Below are 24855 nucleotides of genomic sequence, written 5' to 3'. Positions count from 1 at the left end.
GGGAAGACCGTCTGCTGCTTTTCCGCCACGGCCGCCTTGCGAACCCTGCGGAAAAGGTCTAATATGGTGGCGGTGTCTATCAGACACCGCCAGCCATATTGGGATGAGCTTTGGGGAATGCCTTTCTCTGGCGGCAATGCTGCCATGGAAAGGCATACGGTCTTTGCAACGGGCCCCCAGGGTGAAGGGGGTGGGGGGTGCACATGGGGGGTACCTATGGTACCCTCCTGCATTTCAAAGTACAACATTGCAGGCCCCGCAAGGTGCCTGTCATGTTGTGCTTTGAAACGCGCAACATGCATTTTTAGCAATGCGGAGGGCGGTGCTTTCAGCACCGCCCGCCGCAATCTTAAAAATGCGGGATGCACCCGCCACTGTGGCGAGCGCATCCTAATTCGGCACACGGGACCTCCGCCCTTATGACAAACGGTCCCTTACCACGACAGGATGGTGGACGGACAAAGTCCATCCGCATTCCTAATGGGCCTGATAGTATCCATGGAATAAATATACGAAACTCATCTGAAAGTACATGACTGAATAAGAACATCTGTGCCCCAAATAACCATCCTGCTGACAGCCTCAAATGGCTAGTTTTGGAATCCCACCCAGCAATCACAAAACTAGCACTGTTCAAGATTGAACAGAGATGGGTCCATCGACTTCAATTGGACTCACTGGGGTTAAACGATTCTGTCCCGTGGACGGCACTGGGGAGCTGAAGCCACCATCTCATTTAGTGAACGGTCTGTTTGTCTGGGATTAAATTTCACAATTTTGCCGTATAAACGAGTGGAATCATACCCACACTGTACCCCGAGTAGGACAAACAAACCCCTTCGTATCCCGATTGTGTGTATCTTACCCCCTTTGCCCCAACCCCTTCTTCACGCAGTATAATCACACATTACAGGGTGGCACCCCTTATATTTAGGGAAGTCGAGATATGGTAGTTCAAACTGAGTGGGTTCTCCTTTATTGCCCCGCACTTATATTGCGCCATACTCCCTTCCAAAAGGGCCACTACCTGGATCTAACACCCGGTGCTTCAGGCTGACTTATATGCAGGGATGCAGAGTGCGAGAGAGAGAGATGGGGTTTTTACCCATACAGAGCAGGCGACCGGGTTAATTGAGGCGAGTCCCGCATAATCCATGGAAATCAAAGTGCCTAAGTCTGTATAGAGTGAGTTCCCTCCAATGGCCCCGCTTTAACAACTCACCCAACTCCCTTCTAAGATGGCCGCCACTCGCGTCCTATAGTCCTGGGCTTCGGGCTACCGCCCATGCGTAGTTGTGGCAAGAGAGAGAGGAGGGGGGCGTGAATCGTGCAGCTCAGGTGACCGGGCTGAGTGAGGCGATCATCTCGCTTAAATAATGGCGTTCCCCGGGACTCAGCTACCAGCTGCTGAGCGCCTCGATTGAGACACTGTCCGGGGGGTAGGTGCAAGGCTTTGACCGTGGGCCGCCGAAGGTGAGGTTGCTAATTTAACTTCTTTTAACTTTAACTTCCCCCATAATTGCCCAATCTAGACCTGCCCCACGTAGCAGAGGACATCCCGCCATCAGTGAGTGGGGCTGTAAGCACTCTCGACTACCCCTGAATTGTTGGGTGCCGGGTGGCCATCAGTTGCCTGGCCGTGATACTTTCTGGGGGTCTGATGGGCCGCTGTGATGCTCGCCCTTCACCAGGCTCATTGCCCCGCCGCGCTGCCACGCCCTGCTGCACACCAGCGGGGTGGCGACGCGTTATTGCAGGCGCCAGGTGGCGGTGCTTGCGCCTTCTGGCGGCCATTAGTGACCGGATCGCTTCGGGCTATGGAGCGGTGACACACCGTGACACGCGGTAATTTGAGATGCGAGGTACTTGTTTACCTCCTGGTGTGCGCCCTCACAGGGGTCCTTGACACTCCCTTGCCATACCATGATTACGTTGACACAGCTTACTGTACCGCTAATCTCCCCCATTAGGTACCATACCCTTTTTCCCACCGGTTCATCGGAAGAAGACTGAGAAGCACTTCAGGGAACCTCCTGGAGTGAGCATGATTAACCCGGTCTCCTTCCTCTAACCAGCAGTCTTTGACTTCTTCCAATATCATCACTATTTTATAGTATATTCGTGTGCACAAACCTCTGGTTGTGTGATTTTATCACCAAACTCGCAAAAAAACTTTTATGCTTGTTTTTTATCTCTCACTAGGGTTGATGTGTGTGTGTGTGTGCATGGATTATATGGGTGCAAATCAACCAGATGGGATCATCACTCCGAAAATGCCATCTGAGAACTGTGTTCATTTTATCCTCCGCAGGTCTAAAAACTTGAGCAGGACCAATCGGCCTGCACTTCGGTATTACCGCCCACAAAAGGTTGTATACCATATTGCAAGTTTCCAACTTTTATCACTTCTTTAATTAATATCTTTTCACTGTGTGGTACACTACATCGAGGTCCTGAGGAATTGCCATTACGGCAAGAAACATGTCGACCATACAAGAGGGTAGTAGCTAACTTGCTAGGATAGCTCCAGGGCATTTAGCTCCCTTCCCACCCCCTTTTAACCAAGGAAATCTACCACAAGAATAAAATAGGCTGTGGACTGATTTACCTTTTTTAACTTTACCATTCACTTCACGACCACACTCCCCCACCCTCTCACACGCATGCACCATATGGCCGGGACAAAAGATCTCCGATAAAGAGCCCCGGTTTCGGGAGCCCGTCAGACATTGCAGCGCCAGTCTGACGAGGAGCAGAACCCATATGATGAAGCATGACACCTAGCTTGCTGGGTGTGTGAGGGTTCTAGTCCTAACTAGGGGATTCCCCCCCACTTCCCAGCACACACACCTCTACTACTACACTCTTCCCGGGGAACTTTGTACTCTCTTTGCATTACGAGTTTATGGACTTGTATACTGGACCCCGTTAAATATAGTCCACCCCTGTCCGCCCCTTTGTTCAAATACCCCGTTATTAACTACAAATTAACCAAAATTGAACAAAAAATAATTTACAATATAATAAAATGTGACTTTCATGCGATATGTCCCATACTAGACTGTTTACATGAAAAACAAAAATGTGTCGAAAAATACACTTACAATCCAATTCTCCAAAATCTCATCTCAGCACCTTGACCAACACTGTGACTCCTTCATCTGAAAATCTTAAATGTGCGCACGAGAAACTGATTCTCATTAAACCTTGGTGTGCTCCAGGTGCAACTAATCAGTTTAAAACGTGCTGTGAGATACAAACTAAACATGTGACCACCGACCCCAAGATTAACATAAAGGAACCACTCGGTTTAAACCCATTTTGCCACACCTACTTACTCAATGCTAAAATAGCAACTCTATTTTTAAAATATTATCTCAAATACATTATAACATAAAAAATAAAACAAAATCCGATATGCAATCATACAACCAACTGCAGTGCAGTCAGAAAATAGATCAGAATAAAACACTGGTCTACTCATATTACTCTTGTAAAATTAACATAAAAACATAAAAACAACAGTTCTGTATTGATGAATTATTCAGTTCTTAATAGAAAAGGGAAGGTGGCTACCACTGGTAACCTCTGTGCAACTCATTGTACCCAAGATGCCTCATGAATACAGAACTGTTGTTGTTATGTTCCCTGCTATTGCTTAGGTTGTAGTCAGAAAAATAATTTTGACACCTGCAAAGCCCTGCGCTTTCCCTCTTTCCCAACTGTAACTCAGGTTGGAGTCGGAATAGTCATTCTGCCCCCACCCCATATTGCCAAACTTTCATCAATGTTGGTTAGGTTGGAATAGGAATTGTAAATGTGACATCTCCAAAGTCCAATTCTTTCCCTATTGTAGCTTATATGACGTGTCAATAATAAACATGTCCCTCCAAAGCCCAGTGCTTTCTCTATTGAATCTTAGGTTGGAATGGCAATAGTAAATCACACCCCTTGTAAGTCTAATACTTTCTGCTGTGTTGCTTAGGTTGGAGCGGGAATCTTAAAGCTGGCAACCTCCCATACTCCAATGCTTTCCCTACCGTTGGTTAGGTTGGAGGGGCAATAGTAAATCTGTTGTTTTGTTATTGTTGTACATTTACATATTTTAATGTATTTTATTTTAAATTTTGTTTAATAAACTCCTTGAGTCATGCGAGTTTTACTACTGTGTTTTTAAAATGTAATTTTTCTTATTTCATAATTGTATTGTATAATTATAATTTGTTTTTACTATAACTGTATATTAGATACATTTGTGTTCTTAAAATGTTTAACCCCTTCCATGCTGGGCCGATTTTTCTCGTGTGCTAGGCTTATTGAAGAATCAATGGCTTTATGACGGCCCCCAGCCGTCATGAGCACACGAGCACTGTAATGCATGACGGATGGGGGCCGTCATCAGCATGGAAGGGGCTAATTATTATTAGTATTTGTTATCATTTTAAAAAAAATGTAATTATATACTGTTTATTACATATTTTTTATTTCAATTCTTTTTTAAATATTATATATTTTTTGATGTGTTACTTTTAATTTTAAACTTGTTGTAATTTTAAATACTTTTTAAGCCCCTCCCTAAAAACATGTTGCCTAAGAGAACATCCCCATCGGCCACCTGGTTTTCTGAAGCCCTTAGACTGGAAAGACAACGATGTAGAAACCTGGAACGGCGATGGCGGAATCACTATGATAACAACAACTGAGATGTGTACAAAAAAGCACTGGCCAAATATAGAAAGCTCATTATTACAGAAAAAAGTAATTTCTATCTAAATCAAATAGAATCAGCCCAAATCTCTGCTACTCAACTCTATCAAGTAGTAACAAAACTATCTACGCCACCGCCAAGTGCAATCACAAAACCCTCCCAAAGTCTCTGCAACTCTTTTGCTGACTTTTTTTAAGGAAAAGGTTAATAACATCTATGTTAACTTTACATCTAAAACTTCCATTTAACACCCTACTCATAACTCAAGCCTCAACTTTCCTTCCATTTCGTTTGGCGAATTCAGTCAAATCTCCTCCACACAGATGGAAGAAAATCATGCAATCACTAAATCAGGATCTCCGCTGGATCCCTGCCCTTCGTCCATTCTTAAACCTGTTGTTAATCTCATAGGACCTGTTCTAACTAAAATATGCAACACTATGTTCCTTTCAGGTTCCTATCCGTCAATGTGGAAAGAAGCCATCTTCAAGCCTTTACTAAAAAAAATAATCTTGATCCTACCGAACCTAAAAGTTATAGACCTATTGCCTCTCTTCCCTTCCCTACCAAATTATTTGAAAAAATCATGAATACTCAGCTGTCAAATTACATCGACCAGAATAATCTGCTGAACGACACCCAATTTGGTTTTAGGAAGGGTCATGGGACTGAGACAGCATTAATAAAAGCCTCAGACGAAATTAGAACGATCATTGACCAGGGAGGCGCGGCAGTCCTAATCCTATTGGACTTGACCGCGGCATTTGACACCATCTTGATCGACCGTGCATCCTCCATGGGCATCAATCATAAAGCAAGATCGCTTCTAATATCCTTTCTGTCTGACCGCAAACAATCAGTTAAACTTGGTAACTATTATTCCCCCGTCTTCTCTCTCCCATGTGGAGTCCCTCAAGGTTCCTCGCTAAGTCCGACCTTATTTAACATCTACGTGTCGGACTTGGCGAGGGTCATCAAATCATATTGAATAAAAATAACTTCATATGCCGACGACACCCAGTTGGTATTATCTGTACACAATGATGGAGGAGCAGTTGCAGCCAATTTTCAGGACGGTATGATGGCCGTAGGTTCCTGGATGGACTGCAACTGCTTGAAACTTAATTCCGACAAAACGGAGGTTATGATTTTTGGCAATCTCACTCCCTCCTGGTCCCCAGAATGGTGGCCTACTGGGTTGGGCCCCCCTCCATTACCTGTCACTAAGGTTAGGAACTTGGGGGTGATATTTTATGATAAGCTGTCTTTCGCAAGTCATGCAAATGCTGTTGTATCATCTTCCTTCTTTACCCTTAGAATGGTTAAAAAACTATTACCTTTTCTTCCTCCTAGTGCTGGCAAGACTTTGATGTGCACCTTGGTACTATCCAAGGTGGACTATTGCAACAGACTGTTACTAAACGCTCAAGAAAAAGTCTTTAATAAAATGCAGCTAGTACAGAATGCTGCAGCAAGAATTCTGACCCATACTCCAAAGTTCTCTGCCTCGTTCACAACGAGGCAGAGATGCGGCTCCGGTGAAAACTAAGAACATATTCAGTTCTGGGGAGGAATCGAGTTACCCTATGCCCGTTCAAGGAAAGTTTTAGAGTGTTATAAGATATACAAGCTAAAATTTCCCAAAGGATCAAAAAGTCGAAAAAAGACATCCCAATACAAGGAGCTCCTTTTGAAGGAGAGAGGACGTAGTTACAAAAGATTGCAGAATCCAAGTGCAACGCTACACAGGACCCATCCTGGATCTTCTTCCACAGACAGTGGGGAGAAGGTGCAATTAACTATTCTTTGAAACGAGATACCCCAACCAAAGAAGTCCTGAAGAAGGTGCCACAGAATCAAATGTACTGCACCGAAACGCGTCGACGCATTTTTTCAGATATAGAGAATCCAACCAGGGCCCAGTAAACACTGGATGTACATGCATTACTGCCACTGATGTTTACATAAGCTAAAACAATACAGGCCGGTGGATCTACTGATACATAGTGGCAGAGACATTCAGAAGCCACAGCTACACTAGGGGTTCGTTATTTTGTATTTCTTGTCCAGTGTTTATTGTTCATGAATTGCTGAAATGCTATACACATGTCTTTCTTTGTCCTAAAAAAGTTTGTGTATTTTTTAATTGTGTTTGAGATATATTGGTTTCAAGGGTTTCTTATTTTTCAAAGAACATTTCTTTGAAATTTTATTTGTCTTGTATTTGAATTGTTCAGACATATGGTTTTTAATAAAATTAGATTGTGAACGATTTTATTTCTTTGTGGAAATTATAATATATTCCCCAGAACACAGTGGACTATAGGTTCTCCCCCGTTTATTTGTAAATGTATATTTACATTGGTATGTGAAGTTAACTAGCGCACCCCAGGGATTTCCCTCTGACTTGCTGTCTTCTTACCCTGTTCCCTGGTGAAAGTGGGGTACCCTCTCATTTGAAATCCACCTAAAACCTAATCTGAACGCCTACCACTCCCTAAAAATGACCCGAATCTCCCGACCCTCTAACACCTAAAAACTACCAAAATCCATCCACCACTAAAAAGTACCCTGAACCCCCCTCCCACCCCCTAAAAACTACCCCAAACCCCCAAAATACTACCCAAAATCCCTCCACCCTCTAAATACGACACCACATCCCTCCACCCCTAAAAACTACCCCAAACCCCCACCCCCTAAAAATTACCCTGAATCCTCCCACCCCCTAAAGACTACCCCGAACCCCCACTACCTAAAAACTACCTGAATCCCTCAACCCCTAAAAAGTACCCTTGGATCCCATCCCCAAAAAACTACCCTGAACCCCTCTTACCTGTCCTCTTCTCTTACTTTCTTTTCTTTTTCACACCCATCCTGAACACTAGACCGAATTTGCCTCATCAACGCACATCCGTGGTTATGGCAAAGTCATTTTTCGGGGAAGTCGTTCTTTGGCTTGCAGGCTTCTGGAACTTGCCTCATTGTTCCGGATGTTCTCCTTGCCACACAACTCCAGCAATGCGTGACTTTTGCGCCGACAGATACGCCAAGATTCCTGACGCATCTGTCACTCCTTGCAACATGGAGTGCACTACAGTAAATACGGCACATCCATCGTGTCGCAGGGAGGGCGGAGTTAAAACTGTTGCATTGCTGTTTTCACACAGCATTGCAACAGTTTTCATAAATAGGCCCCTGAATGGGAAAAGTGAAAGCTATTGGAAGGGTAACATGGGAAGGTTACTGAATGTCAAGAAATGGGACAGACCTCTTGAATCTGCGCACAAAGCACCTAAAAATACTACATTTAAATATACTAATTTCAGCTCTTTACATAGAACTTCCCTGATTCCTCAAGAATTAGTAGGATACTAGTGTTCAACACAATGACCTGCCCAAAGTGCAATTCCGTACATGCAAATTTATTTCCTTATGGTACGGAGTTGCCCTATAATTAATCACTTCTGGAAGGAGCTCACAGAATAGTTAAATAGGATTTTGAACAGAGACTGTTTGCATCCACCCAACAGATGCTTATTGGGCATTTTTTCTGACAGAAGAAAGCGGATAATAGGTTCCTTCATTTGGCTCTCATACTACCAAAGATAGGTATAGCGATGCACTGGAGCAGGTGATGCACACCCCCCCTGCTCCTCCCCCCGGAGCAAATGGTGAAAAGGCAGATAAAGACGGGTCCAAAGTAAGAGCCCAGTGCTATACGTCGAAGAGAGATGAGGAGTTCGCTCAAGGGTACTGCCACATTTCTGGGATGAAGTATTGGCTTTCATCCCACAAAACCAAGAGCGACAAGAAACGAGAACCAAACTAATACAAACACCTGAAATTGACCAGAGAGTTGAATCTTACACACAGGGGATCTGCTCTGGTAGCAAACTTTAGAGTAAAGCTACCTAAATATGGGATAGAGGCCTGCCCTTCCACTTCTCCTTCACAACAATAACATACCTTAAATGTACCTACGACTAAAAATGCCACCTCAAAAATTGAAACATCCGCTTTTGAAATAGTTTTAACGTATTTTTAGGTCTCGACTAATATATTCCGCAAGGAATAAATAGACAGGAGTATTGTGGGCAATCCAAGCTCTGAAACCATCACGGATTTCAGACAGTGGAGCACTCGTGCGGAAAGCGCGTCCACATCAAAGCCATCAGCCTTCCTCACACAGGCATCTGTTGCTTCCCCGGCGTGCGCAGTGCGCGCTCGGCCTCACTTCTCCTCCCCCCTAATACATCCCTGCTTTCACTTTCACGGCCGCGAGGCCGTGAGCTTAACTTCAAAGGGATCCGCTCCCCCGCCCCCTGCTTCACAGCACAAAGGAATGTGATATTTACCGGCCGCTTGCATTTCCCGGCCACTTTTCATTATTCATTATTCTGCCCTCTGTTAGACTCGTTTTTTCCCTTGTTTCATTTGAAATGCAAGTTTCACTAACATAGCCATGAAAGAAATTCAGATGTATTGGTTGCACATGTATTATGTATAACAGCTTGTGTTAAAATGTTTTATACTATGTCAACTATGTTACTATCCACTATCTGTTTACGTAGTGGTTAGAGCGCTGTATTACACCGCCTTTCCTGTTACCATGAGCAACACTTACTCAGTGTTCTTATACACTGTACACTCGTACGCTCCATCTCCCCGCTTTTATTGGTTCCACGTGCCAAGATGTGTCATCAGCAGCATACATTCCATGATACTTCCAAATAGGTTTTCATGTGTAGCATGAAGCATAGTTGCCAACATAGTGTAATTCGTGGATGTAGCGTGTGGATCCTCATTTGCACATTTACTTGTGTGTTCTTTTTTTATTGTTTCCATAAAGTTTGTATTTTCCCAATCATTTTGCAGTTGTTCCGGTCCATGGTTTGGAGTATGCACTCTGCTGCATCCTCCTCATTTTTGGTCAGGTTATCGGAATGGGCGCAATGCAATTCGTGCGTTCAAGATCGAGCCTCCAGTTTCAACAGAGCAGGTCTGTTTCGGTTTTGTTGTACCATTAGGAATAGTGTTAGCCTACATTTCCCAGCATGCACTGTGCAGCATACTGGATGTTTATAATTGCGCGTTTTGGGCGTGTATAATGGTATCCTTCCGCAGTAGTGAAACGCAGCAACTTGTTTCTGCTTTTCTCTGGGAATAGGCACTGATTGCAGCCGTTACTTTGAGAGTCCCGAGTACTTAACATTAAGGTATGTAGCACAAGGCTATTTCTTGATACCGTAGGGAAGTCTAGTTGCTAATTTCGTATGGGACTCACAGCAGCTTTTGCGTTTGTTTACAGACCTCCTCTTCATCTACACAATGTTTGGAAACCATTGATGTGTACACCTCGGGTGATTAATGGCCAGCAACTGAAAGGGAGGTGAGTGGACAATTAATGCTCGATATAGTAAACTGTGATGCAGTGGTTTTTAGCAACGGATTTTTAACACATTCATGTGACCTTTACAGAACGGTCTACTATGAATACAGAACTGAGCATTAGGAACAGATACCATTGAAGTCAAAGATATGTCTGCCTGTCCAGTATATACCTGCGGTAAATTGAGGTTAGTTATTATTTTGTTACTTTATGGTTGCCGTTTGAGAACATTAACCCCTTCCATGCTGATGAAGGCCCCCATCTTTCATGCATTACGGTGCTCGTGTGCTCATGACGGCTGGGGGCTGTCATAAACCCATTGACTCTTTAAAAGTCCAGCAAAGCAGCAGAATCGGCCCAGCATGGAAGGAGTTAAGGGATACACATTAGTACCTTCTGAGTAGATGGTGCACAGCGTGGACAAAGGAATGCGCATTTCCCGGCCACTTTCATTTCCCGGCCGCTTTTCATTATTCATTATTCTTCCTTCTGTTAGACTCATTTTTTGTGCCCTTCTGCCCTCTGTTAGACTCGTTTTTCCCTTGTTTTTCTGCCCTTCTGCCCTCTGTTAGACTCGTTTTTTGTGCCCTTCTGCCCCCTGTTAGACTCGTTTTTTGTGCCTTTTCTGCCCCCTGTTAGACTCATTTTTTGTGCCCTTCTGCCCTCTGTTAGACTCGTTTTTTGTGCTCTTCTGCCCCCTGTTAGACTCGTTTTTTGTGCCCTTCTGCCCTCTGTTAGACTCGTTTTTTGTACCCTTCTGCCCTCTGTTAGACACGTTTTTCCCTTGTTTTTCTACCCTCTGTTAGACTCGTTTTTTGTGCCCTTCTGCCCCCTGTTAGACTCTTTTTTGTGCCCTTCTGCCCTCTGTTAGACTCGTTTTTCCCTTGTTTTTCTGCCCTTCTGCTCTCTGTTAGACTCGTTTTTTGTACCCTTCTGCCCTCTGTTAGACTCGTTTTTCACTTGTTTTTCTGCCCTTCTGCCCTCTGTTAGACTGCTTTGTGTGCCCTTCTACCCTCTGCATCACCACATCATCACTCTGCGCTACCCCAGCATCACTCAGTACCACCACATTATCACTCAGCACCACCACATTATCACTCAGCACCACCACAGCATCAGTCAGCACCACCACAGCACCACTCAGCATCACCACAGCACCACTCAGCACTACCACAGCATCACTCAGCACCACACAGCACCACTCAGCACCACAACACCACCACTCAGTGTCACCACAGCACCACTCAGCACCACCACAGCATCACTCAGTACCACCACATCACCACTCAGCACCACTCAGCATCACTCAGCACCACCACAGCATAAATCAGCACCACCACAGCACCACTCAGCACCAGCACAACATCACTCAGCCTCACCACATTATCAATCAGCACCACCACAGCACCACTCTGCACCCCCACAGCATCACTCAGCACCACCACAGAATCACTCAGCACCACCACAGCACCACTCAGCACCACCCCAGCATCACTCAGCACCATCCCAGTATCACTCAGCACCACCACAGCACCACTCAGCACCACCACAGCATCACTCAGCGCCACCCCTGCATCAATCTGCGCAACCATTCAACAACAACTGGTTCAAATATGTTCTCTCAATGTTTCAAGCTTTATTACAAATGTCACAAAAAGATGTTAATATTTCACTTCTGTTCTTGGATTTTCATCACAATAAAATACACTGAACATAATCTTCACAAAAGTTATTTACAAAAGTTTAAGCTATTGCCATTATAAATTATATTCACTTTTATTTAAGTATTAATTATTTAAAGAAATTGCAAGCCATTGTTATTTGTAATATCAATACATCTAAGTCATGTAAATACAACATATGTTGCATTACAAATGCTATAGGTGTCACATTTGCGAAAGTTATAACTATTGGCATTGTAAATGACAAAGCTATTAATTTAACTATTTTCAAAACCAACACATAAATAAAAAAATTGTCATTTACAAGACCAATAGCTCAAACTTTCCTAATGCGAGATCTATTGCATTGCAAATACTTGTTTTACTTGCACCCCACCTCGTCAACTTGTTTTCTCCACAGAGTGTTATACCTCAATCTCTGCTTTAATTTGTACATAAGCACCTTGTTATGATTTGTGCCAGTTTGGATACTTTCTCAGTCAGTGTTCCTTTTAGATATATCATAAAGTGTGAACCGCGTGATGCTCTCATGAGGTGCGCCATTAGCGCTCCTCTGATGCACATAGCTGTGTGCTGACCAGGTGCATGTCAACATGTGATTCCCTCATGCAATTAAACTTCTGGCCCTTGATGAACATCTCCTCTCTTGCACGTGGCTATGTGTGACGACTTCTGGTGCATATGTTAATCTTTTTAAATGTGTTACCTGTATGCTATGGCTCCTGTCTATTTGTAGTAAATCGGAGTTTAGAGATCTGTGGGCATGTGTGAGCACTGTGTTGGCCTCCATGTCCCCACACATAGAGGCCCCATATTTTGTGAGCCTCTATGTGCATACACATCATTCTGATAGCATTTCTAGACTCACGCCGGTCATCTTTACAGCTTGAGATCTGCTTCATCTGTTGTCCCAGATTCTGCTTTGCGCTCTCTCCAAGATATATCGCTCTACCCTCTGACCCCTGATGACTGCATCTAAGTTTAACTCTCTTCATTGGACAAGTGTTGGTCTGGTTGCTTTGCTCTGGCCTACCAGTTGCAGTCTGGCACAGGCCTTCTGTCTAGTGCACTACCATCTTGAAAACACTTTTTAGGTCGAATCCTACCTGGTTTGCTAAAGACATCTTGGAGACATTCAGAAAGCTGACCTTGTAATGCATTCTACCCGTTGCTTGCCATTGGCTTCGTGGTTTGTAACTCGTATTAAGTATTGTATTGCTGACTTTATTTGATTTATGCTGTCCAGCTTGAGTTTATGCTGTCCAGCTTGAGTTTTTCCCTCCCGTTGCCCAAACCTTGTGTAGTAATCACACCGATCCAAGAGTGTGGTTCAGAAGTATTTATTCTAAAAATGGTATCCCCAGCACAACAGTCCTGTTCACAACGCTACCCAACAGTAAATGACTCCCACATAGAATATCTGGAACAAGACACTCTACATTCTGTCTGGACATTCCAGCTCACATGCTAGTCATTGTACAATGTAACTTTACTACTATTTAACTTCACTAATACTACACATCTCCCCCCTCATGGAACATTAAAAATTTGTACAAGAAAAATAACACAAAGAATATCATAGCAAGACTATGTCATATGACGATGACTATACACTATGTATAGGATTGGATTGTACATTAGGTACTTTACAAACATTTCCAATACTACAAACTGTTCCATTTTCCAATACTACTACATTGCGCTTTACTTCAATTACCTTTAATGGAACAGAGAATTTGCTATCTCCATTAATAACCACGCCACTTCTTTTGGTGACGACCCAGTCTCCAACTACAATGTTTGACATTTTCACACCCTTTCTATTATTGTAATAATCTTCAGTAAGTGTTTGTTTCTCAGTAAAATTTGTCTTGACAGCATGATGGTCTACCCATAAACGATCCTTGAAAACCAACCAACTGGGATTGTCTTTCCTACCTGGTTCTTTCCCTTTAAGAGATACAAAGGGAGAAATACCCGTAATAGCATGAGGAGTAGTCCTATGTGCCCAAACAAGTTTCTTTAACTCTTCTTTCCAAGATAAGCCCTTAGCTAATGACAATTGGATATTGTCCATTATTAGACGATTAATTCTTTCTACCATTCCATTGGCTTGTGGTCTATATAAAGCCACTCTCTCATGATTAACTCCTCATTTTTCCATAAACTCTCTCATTTCTCTCGATACAAATTGTACAACATTATCTGATACAATGGTTTTAGGCACACCGTCTTCCATATATACTTCCTCTAAAAATTCCATCACAGTTTTAGTGTTGATAACATTCGTTGTCTTGTACACAAACCATTTTGTGTGGTAATCAGTGAGTACAAAGATAAACCTATTTGCCCTACCTAACTTGTTTATAGGGCCTGAGGAATCCATTGCTAGCTTTTCCCATGTCTAGCAGGTAACTCAATACACTTAAGTGGCGGTTCTCTCAATGTCTTCACTTTGCCACTGTTAGCACATGCATAACAGTGCTTGATCACATCCTCAACCATGCTAACTAACTTTGGCCACCAATATGTTTCCCAAATACTTCTCTTCGTCATACTCCTTCCAGGGTAACCTTCATGAGCTAGTTCAATATTTTGACCCCAAAGACTTACAGGAGGTACAATGCGATTCCTTCTCATTATTTTGTCATCAATTATACTCAACTCATCTTTGATTTTCCAATATTCTTATATGTGTTCATCACAACTCACACTGGTTTCCCAACCATTCCTAATGTACTCCTTTATTCTTTCTAACACCAGATCATTGTCCATTGCGACATCCCAAACTTCTTTTCTTAATGCTACACATTCATGGATCTTACTTTCTTCATTCACCTCAGTATCACAATCATTAACTTCAGCAAGTTCATTCCTCGTAGGTAGTCGTGATAAGCAATCTGCTACTACATTTTTAAGTCCTTTCAAACATTCCATTTCAAAGTTATTCTCCAAAACATCCATCTTGATATCCTAGGAGTAACTCCCCCTTCTAGACCTCTTATTCCTTTAAATAGATGTATTAGTGGTTTGTGGTCCGTTCTAACCTTAAATGGTAAACACCAAAGAAAGTATTTAAAATGCTTGATTCCCCAACAGCATGCAAGGGCTTCTCTTTCAATTGTAGAATAACATTTTTCAGCACCTTGCAGCCTCCTGGAAGCAAATCCAATAATTCTTTCATTTACTTCAACAGTTTGGGTTAATACCGCTCCTAATCCAACACCACTGGTATCTGTGGTCAGGTAAGTTTTTCCATTTATTTCAAAATGTCCTGACAACGGAGCTTTCACAATACAATCCTTGATCTTTTCAAATGCATCCCCACATATATCATTCCATTCAAATATCACATCTTTCTTCATTTGTACTCTTAGAGATTCTACAATCTCATTAAAAGTTCTTACAAATTTTGAGCAATATTCAGCCAACCCAAGAAAGAACTTCAGTTGGTCTTTGCTTTCCGGACGTGGTGCTTCTTTTATCCCTTGCACAATGCTTTCTTTGGGTTGTATACCATTACCTGATATAGTGCGTCCTAAATATGTAACAGTTCTTTCCCTAAATTGACATTTCTCACGCTTGACAGTCAACCCATATTCTTCCAAACGCTTCATCACCCTGTCTAACAACTCATCATGGTGCATCTCATCCTTCCCTGCTATCATAATGTCATCCCGGAAGTACCAAACATTTTCTAGGCCTTCAAATACCTTCGTCATTACCCTCTGAAAAACTGCCACTGCAGACGCTAGCCCGAAAGGCATCCTCAAATATCAAAATGCCCCTAAGGGGGTGATGAAGGAAGTCAAATGCAAAGAATCTATGTGAAGATTGATTTGATAATATGCTGGTTATATCGACAACTGTGCACAACTGGGACAGCACCTTTTTTAAGAATTATTTTGTGACAAAATCCTTTTAACAAACTTCATTCATCACTAAGGACTCGTGGAAATCTTTTTGTAATACATTCCTCAAATGTATCTACAGAATTCACATTGCAACTTTCAGGTAATGACACAATAACAGGATTTTTTGCATTTGGGTCTAACTTTATAGCAAGATATTTTTGGTGTCGCCAACCCAAAAGATTAGATCCATAATTGGTCAAGTATATTCGTCCATAAACTACTTGTTCCAATAACGAGATATTCATCCATTTAATTGCAAGTGTATCTATTTTCTTACCTCCATACTGTCTTGTGTATTGGTTTCACCTTTGCACTGTGTTAAGTTGGCATGTGTAAGTTAGAGTTTTAAACGCCATTTTTTCTTTCCCTCTGCCTCTGCACACAACACATTTTGCTATTAATGCTTTTCACCTAGTTAGGTATTTTGCTTTACACGAGAATAACATGTTTGCTTATAATATCAGTCTTGCTTGGTAAGCGATGTCTGTACAGTGAGTACCGAGGCCTTCAAGGTTATCTCAAAACAGCGCTTATTGTTTGGATTGATCACCGCACAGAGTAGACATAATATGGATGCAGCTGTGGCCAACTTTGGTTTTAGGCGCAAATGATATTCCATGCAGAAGGCAGGAGACACACACTTGATGAATATCTGTGTGCAGAGTGCTGGTGTAGGAGATGGTGTGATCAATTTCCACTGAACCTAAAGGTATGGGCCCGCCCTTCTAAACCCAAAGAGACCTTCTGTAGGTATAATATAATATACTAGCTAGGGAGGGTAAACTGAGGTTCTATTTAGACCTGTTTACTTTAGCAGCGGTTGAACTGGGTATACGCCTAAGTGGCTCCTTTGACGTCGTTTCCGATCTCATACTTGCGAATGTCAAGAGGGATGCGGTGAACTTTCAGGTGTCCAATGCATTCCAGGTGGTTCCCGATGCCGACAAACCCCGACAGTTACCGAGGATTATTGTGGCGGCTTATAAAACCGCGGGCCGCAATAGCGTGGGTCTCAAGCCTTTTTCCACTAAGGAGAAAAAGCAACCCCAAGGGCTGAAGTCAGAGAATGACGATTAGCCCAAGTCCAAAAAACAAAATTGGCCAAAAAAACAAAAACAGGGTAAACAACAACAGCAGAAACAGGAGTCTCGTCGTGCATCACTGCGCCTACAGAACGTATTTATGACTTGCGCGACGATAAAATCACCTGATCAATTTCAGGTTTCTGAACAACGCTCTCGTCATTCTTTTCAGGCCTCATCGACCGGTGGTGGAGGAGGTGGCAGAGGTCGGGGTGGACAGCAAGGACGTGACCAGCCCCGCCCGAAAGACAGTAAAGGCAAGCAAGACGATTCAACACCGAAGAGACCCCAGTTTCAGAAAAAGAAAGTTGCCGCTTTAACAGCAAGATATGCCACAGATAGTGAGAACGCAGCTTCAGAATCAGACATGGGCTCTGACCTTGCTGGACAGCGCGGCGGAGATTACCATAGTGCGAGAGACCCTGCGTCCGCTACTGAAGGTTACAGCGACTGATCGATATGTTGTTGTGGAGACGGCTGATACTAGAGTAGCTCCCCCTGATAGACTTTATGAAATAGTCCTTTTAATTGAAGGTGACATACAACGTACAATCGAAGGGGTGTTTTGGGAGAATTTTACGACTACATATGATATTTTGTTAGCGGAGGCTGACTGGCCCCCACCTTTTGTGCTCGCAGCTCCAAGAGGGGAGGAGGTAATCCTCCCTAGTTTCGCGCACACGGTCTCGAAAGAGCATGCGCTGAATTTTGCAGAAGTGTGGGCTAAGGCTCTTGCACCGGCTTTGTACCGTACACAATGTGGTTGGGATAAATCTTCCCCACACCACGAGATTCCTTTACAGTCTATGCCACAGCCTCAACCTCAATATCCTATCCGACGTGAAGCTAAGGCTTCTGTCGCAGAAATCCTTGAACAATTGGAATATCAAGGTGTGATTGAAACTTGTGTGTCACTGATGAATAACCTTCTTTTTACTGTGACCAAGCCTGATGGTTCGTACTGTTTGGTATTGGATTACCAGCATTTGAACTCGCATTGCCGTACCTGTGCAGTACAGAATACCCACGGCTCTGCTCTTGAGGATAGTCTTGTGCGTAAACGTTTTAAAACTACACTTGACATTTCCAACGGTTTTTTTGCCCACAATTTGGACGGACTGAGTTCCCAGTGGAAAAGTTTTACCTGTGGCGGCAAACAGAGCCAATTTAAATGCTTAGCGATGGGCTATACGAATAGTCCAGGTGTGTTTGCTGCCCGTATAGTCTTTCTTTTAGAGAGGATAGACACTGATGCGTGTTCGTATGTGGATGACATATATCTCACAGACGACGAACTTTGGGCGCATCTGTGTCGGGTTGACCGCATAATTTATAACTTTGTGGACTTCAGTTACCAGTTTAACTTTGCAAAGTCACACATTGCAGAGTACACAGTGTTGTTCCTGGGCTATGAGCTCAACAATGAAGGTCGAGGATTGGCCCCTCACTTCTTGGAGAAATGCGCACAACTGTGCGCACCTACAACTCTGAAAAAATTACAGTCCTTGCTGGGATTTTTAAATTTCATCGTACTTATATTCCCGAATATGCCCAGCGTATCAAGCCTTTGTATGCTCTGATACAACCTACTTTTACCAAATCTTGCTGGCTGCCGGAACATTCAGCGATTTTGCAATCTTTGCAAGCTGATCTTCTAGAATCTAAATTCTTACTGACCCGTGATAACCACACCAACCTGGTTATAAGAATCATCCCTGGGCGGTGAGTTTCACGTACCTTACTTTTAACGAAGGAGACACAGTACCTATTGCTTACAAGTCACACTTGTACACTTCGGCTGAAATGTGGTTTTCCTCTGTGGAAAAAGTTTTGACAGCAGTGCAAATGGCGATTCTCAAGGAACGTGCACTGTTGCAGGGAAAACGCATGTTGGTTGTAACCTTGTTTCCTTGTGGAGCGGAGGCGGCACCTACCTCGGCGCAACCCAGTCCTGGCGCAGGGGCCATGTCTCCCGCGCCCGGTCACTTAACGTCCCGGACACCCAGGACACCCTTTCTTTGTCATCCCCTGCAGGTACCGACACTGGAGCACAACGGACCGGAAACCCTCGCCCGGAACACCGGAAGTGACGGTAGGACGACCCCTAGCGACCCGGAAGCGATCGACCCTGACCCCGGAAGTGAACGGCTAGACCAGAACCCGGAAAGTAGAAAAGGCACCGAGGACGAAGGAGAGGCGTTCGGAGCAACCGACTCGTGGCAGGAGGCAACGGACGGCGACGAACCCCTGGGAGAGAGAGGAGCAGCACTGCGAGATCGAAGCGAGGACGAGGAGGAGGACGTCTGGACGGAGGACTGGTGGCGTCCTTAGGAGGAAGCTGGAGAGCGGCCGCAACTCGGACGAGAGTTGCGGCGGGGCACGTGAGTACCAGTTACCCTTTCTCCGTGTTCCCTCTTGTAAATAGTAGATGTAAATAACCTTGTATATAGACCCTAGACTGCACGAGCACAGGGATAATTAGTGACTACTCACGCGCACTGTACAAAGACCGAGCACTGTCCTGCACCAGCCCGCTTTCCTCCCACCTACCTCATTCTTGCCTGTTCCATTCCCCCCCCCCCTTACCGTCCCGTCCTCACTGGCCTTTCTCAGTACCCTTTCACTCCCCGGTGTAGGTGGTGGGGTGTACCGTTGGAGTACTCAGACTAAAGCCCTACACTTCTCTCCTTTCTTTAAGCCTCCAAGGAGCCTCAGTACCACACCGAGGAGACTACTGGCGGAAAAAGGAGAAGTGAATCCTGATCCCCAACATCCTCACCGAGCCTGGTCAACCGCAGTTACTATCGACCCAACCCCGTTGGATTCAAGACTGCGTCCCTCCCTCACTGTGACTTTGTTCTTCAATTACAATAAAACACTTGTCATAGCTCACTATATCCGGCCTCCCCGCCTGTTATTCCGGTCCGCCCACCACCCAGCTCCACAAGTGGTGTCAGAAGTGGGATATCCCGGAGGCATGGAGGCCGCGGTCAAGCAACTGGCGAAAAGCCAGGAGGAACTGGGGAAAATGATGGAGAGGTTCCTCAAGACGGCGGAAGACGATCGGGGCCAACTACATGACGTGCTGAAGGGACAGGGAAGCGCCCAGGATCAAGCCCTTGAGAAGCTCACTACAGTTATGGGGCAGCAACGACCAGCCACCTCCCTGCCCTCAGTAGTGCTTCAGAAGTATGTCCCCGGAGAAGACCCCGACTACTTCTTCACGAACTTTGAGCGCCTAGCCCAGGCGGCGGCCTGGCCCGCTGACCGGTGGGGCCACTACCTGGGTCCCCTCTTGACGGGAGAGCTGCAAGCTGCATACCAACAAGCCAACATTCAGGGTCAAACCCCCTACGCCGACATCAAGACTTGCATCCTGGAACGGCTAGGAATAGACGACGAGACCTATAGGGTGAGGCTGCGCCAGGCCAAGGAAGGGCCCCAGGAAACGCCTAGGGCCTTGTCCTTCCGCATACAGGATCTGGCCAACCGGTGGTTGAAACCTGCTACGGCCACCAAGGAGGACATTTTGGCCAAAATATATTTAGAACAGTATTTGGCCTCCCTACACCCGGCCACCCAAAAGTGGGTACGTCAGCATGCTCGCCTAACGCTAGACACTGCTGTAGAGATTGCCAGCGCCTACAGCAGAGCACAGGAAACTCAGCGACCAAAGGAGGAACACCCGTCCCGCATAACTCCTGGAAGTCATCCTCGGGTCCCTCGACCCCCTCAGGTGGTCAGGAAGCCCGACCCTGCTCCTCTGATGCCATACCCTATCCTGCCTCGACCCCACCCACCGGGCCCTCAATGTTACCACTGTGGTGGGTTCGGACATATTGCTCGAGTTTGCCCCCAAAAGGAGGAACCCATGGACATAGGGTTGGCGAGAAACTATGCCTGTCTCACCGCGGACACCACCCCTCCTCCTTTTCGGTGCCCGGTACGGATAGACGGACACGGAATGATGGCCCTGGCCGACACGGGGTGCCGACAAAGCGTTATAAGACCACAGGAGTTGCCCCGTCCTGTCAGGCCAATGACAGGCAGGGTGGCCATTACGTGTGTGCATGGCGACACTAAGAGCTATCCCACCACCCAGGTCCATGTACAACACCCCACCGACGCGGGCAGTCTGCTAACGGTGGGCCTGATCCCTACTCTCCCGGAGCAAGCGATATTGGGCAGCGACTATAGCGGTCTTCCTCATCTGCTCCAAGACACCACTGAATCCCTGAGGAACTGGTGGGCCGAGGCCCCTTTCTCCCATGACCTTTCTCCTGTGAATCCGGTGAACAGACCACCCAAGACCCGAGGACAGAAGAAAAAAGAAAAGAGAGAATATGCGATGGCCTTTCCTGCTCAAATAGATGTCCATCCCTGGGAAACCGACCGGGAATTCCGCGCCACACAACAGGAGGATCCACTGTTGCAGGAAGCCTGGGCCCAGGCTTTGGACGCCGAGGACCCCCTACATGTAGGTCCTTATTTCTTTCGAAAAAACGGGCTCCTCTACAGGAAAGGGGGACCCCAACAACCAACCCAGCTCGTTATCCCCGGGCTATTCCGCGACAAGGTGATGTTTCTGGCCCATAGCCACTTGCTGGGAGGTCATTTCAGCGATGAGAAAACTGGACGCACGATCCTTGATAAGTTTTATTGGCCAGGCGTTCACGGACAGATCAAACAGTATTGCCGGGAATGTCCAGTATGTCAACGCAATAGCCGCTATCGTCCCCCCCGGGTTCCTTTGCAGCCTCTCCCCCTTATCGACGTCCCTTTCACCCGAGTGGGCATGGACATTATCGGACCATTGTTGCCCTCCCGAACCGGATGTCGATATGCTCTTGTGGTAGTTGATTACGCCACCCGCTTCCCTGAAGCGATACCCCTACGCCATCCCACCACACAAACCATATCCAAGGCCCTCATATCCATCTTCTCGAGGGTGGGTTTTCCCCGCGAGATACTCACCGATCAGGGGACGCCCTTCGTGTCCTCCCTCATGCGCCAGGTCTGCTCCCACCTGGGCATCAAGCAGATAAGGACATCGGCCTACCACCCCCAGACCGATGGGTTGGTAGAGCGTTACAACGCCACCCTCAAAATGACATTGAAGAAACTCCTAGGCCTTGAAAGCAAAAGGTGGGAGGAGATGCTTCCCCTAGCGCTGTTTGCCATCAGGTGCAAACCACAAAGCAGCACTGGATACTCGCCTTATGAGTTGTTGTATGGCAGAGCCCCACGGACCCTTTTGGATATGGCTAGGGAAGCATGGGAAGCAGAACCCGACAGAACCCGACCCCTGCCGGAATACGTGGATAATTTAAAGACCCACCTTGAACAGATCAGGGTCATTGTGAGGCAGAACCTAGTGGCCGCCCAAAACACCCAGAAACACCAATATGATAAAGGAACCAAGGCTCGGAAATTCAACCCTGGGGATCTAGTGTTGTTGTTGCTTCCTTCCTCCGACCATAAGCTGCTCGGACAGTGGCAAGGCCCCTTCCCGGTCCTAAGAGCCGTGACCCCTGTAACCTACGAAATAGAAACCGAGCCCACCCGAGGAGTAACCCAAATCTATCACGTGAACCTTCTAAAGAAGTGGGAGGGACCCTGTCCCGTACTAGCTAGCGTAACAGAGCCCCCCTTCGAAACATGCATGGATCCTGACCTTCCCGAGCAGCACAAACAAGATCTCAGGCGGGCCTTGTTCTCTTTACAACCCGTATTTTCCTCCCTACCCGGACACTCCACGGTAGTAGAACATGCCATCCACACCGAACCCGGAAAAATAGTAAGACAAAGACCTTACCGTATTCCCGAAGCCCGTAGAGCCACCATACAAGAGGAAACGAAGCTAATGCTGAAAATGGGCATCATAGAACCCTCCCATAGCAGCTGGAACTCCCCGATAGTCCTAGTCCCCAAGCCAGACGGATCTACAAGATTCTGTATCGACTTTAGGGAAGTGAATAAAATATCGGCATTTGACACCTACCCCCTACCCCGCGTAGACGAAATGGTGGAACGAATAGGCAAGGCCAAGTATATAAGTACCCTAGATCTCTGCAAGGGGTACTGGCAGATCCCCCTCAAAGCCACCGACAAACCCAAGACCGCCTTCTCCACGCCGGAAGGCTTATTTCAGTTTAAAGTGATGCCCTTCGGACTTCACGGAGCCCCGGCTACTTTTCAAAGGGCCATGAACCTGGTGTTACAACCACATACCGAGTACGCCGGGGCCTACCTTGACGATATCGTTATATATAGCGATGATTGGGGACAACATCTACACCACCTGAGAGCCGTTGTCACCTCTCTAGGGAACAATGGTTTTACCATCAACCCCTCCAAGACCACCCTGGCGGCCCAGAGTGTGAAATACCTGGGCTACCTGTTAGGGGAAGGTCTCATCCGACCTCAGGTCAATAAGATCAAGGCCATCCAGGCCATCCCTTTTCCCCGAACCCGGAAGGAACTCCGAGCCTTTTTGGGTTTATTGGGGTATTACAGGAGGTTTATCCCATGTTTCTCCCAAACAGCGGCCCCTTTAACCGACCTGTTAAAGAAAACCACGAACACCGAAGCACTTCTCCAACAACCTCCAACCCCGGTGGTCCACGCCTTTGAGCGTCTGAAACAATCCCTGGTAACCGAACCTGTGCTAGTCAGTCCAGACTATACCCGAACATTCATACTACAGACAGACGCCTCTTATCAGGGCTTAGGGGCGGTGCTCTCCCAGAGGGACAACACAGGGGTCGAACGGCCTATCCTCTACCTCAGCCGGAAACTATTTCCCCGGGAGATGAACTACGCTGTGGTAGAGAAAGAGGCCCTAGCCATCAAATGGGCAGTGGAGAGTCTTAGGTACTATTTGGAGGGGCGAGAGTTCGAACTCTATACAGATCATGCCCCTCTAGAGTGGATGGCCCGCAATAGGGGCCACAACGACCGAGTACTACGGTGGTTCCTCTCCCTACAACCCTTTCGGTTCAAAACATTGCACAGGAAAGGACTGCAACAGGGCAACGCTGATTATTTGTCCCGGTACCCACCTCCCAGTTCCCCTACAAGAAAGACAGCTAGGGAAAGGGGATGTGGAGCGGAGGCGGCACCTACCTCGGCGCAACCCAGTCCTGGCGCAGGGGCCATGTCTCCCGCGCCCGGTCACTTAACGTCCCGGACACCCAGGACACCCTTTCTTTGTCATCCCCTGCAGGTACCGACACTGGAGCACAACGGACCGGAAACCCTCGCCCGGAACACCGGAAGTGACGGTAGGACGACCCCTAGCGACCCGGAAGCGATCGACCCTGACCCCGGAAGTGAACGGCTAGACCAGAACCCGGAAAGTAGAAAAGGCACCGAGGACGAAGGAGAGGCGTTCGGAGCAACCGACTCGTGGCAGGAGGCAACGGACGGCGACGAACCCCTGGGAGAGAGAGGAGCAGCACTGCGAGATCGAAGCGAGGACGAGGAGGAGGACGTCTGGACGGAGGACTGGTGGCGTCCTTAGGAGGAAGCTGGAGAGCGGCCGCAACTCGGACGAGAGTTGCGGCGGGGCACGTGAGTACCAGTTACCCTTTCTCCGTGTTCCCTCTTGTAAATAGTAGATGTAAATAACCTTGTATATAGACCCTAGACTGCACGAGCACAGGGATAATTAGTGACTACTCACGCGCACTGTACAAAGACCGAGCACTGTCCTGCACCAGCCCGCTTTCCTCCCACCTACCTCATTCTTGCCTGTTCCATTCCCCCCCCCCCTTACCGTCCCGTCCTCACTGGCCTTTCTCAGTACCCTTTCACTCCCCGGTGTAGGTGGTGGGGTGTACCGTTGGAGTACTCAGACTAAAGCCCTACATTTCTCTCCTTTCTTTAAGCCTCCAAGGAGCCTCAGTACCACACCGAGGAGACTACTGGCGGAAAAAGGAGAAGTGAATCCTGATCCCCAACATCCTCACCGAGCCTGGTCAACCGCAGTTACTATCGACCCAACCCCGTTGGATTCAAGACTGCGTCCCTCCCTCACTGTGACTTTGTTCTTCAATTACAATAAAACACTTGTCATAGC

This window comes from Lissotriton vulgaris, chromosome 4_1 (assembly GCF_964263255.1).
Source record: "Lissotriton vulgaris chromosome 4_1, aLisVul1.2, whole genome shotgun sequence".
Classification (NCBI taxonomy): domain Eukaryota; kingdom Metazoa; phylum Chordata; class Amphibia; order Caudata; family Salamandridae; genus Lissotriton; species Lissotriton vulgaris.
This window is presented reverse-complemented; position numbering follows the sequence as displayed.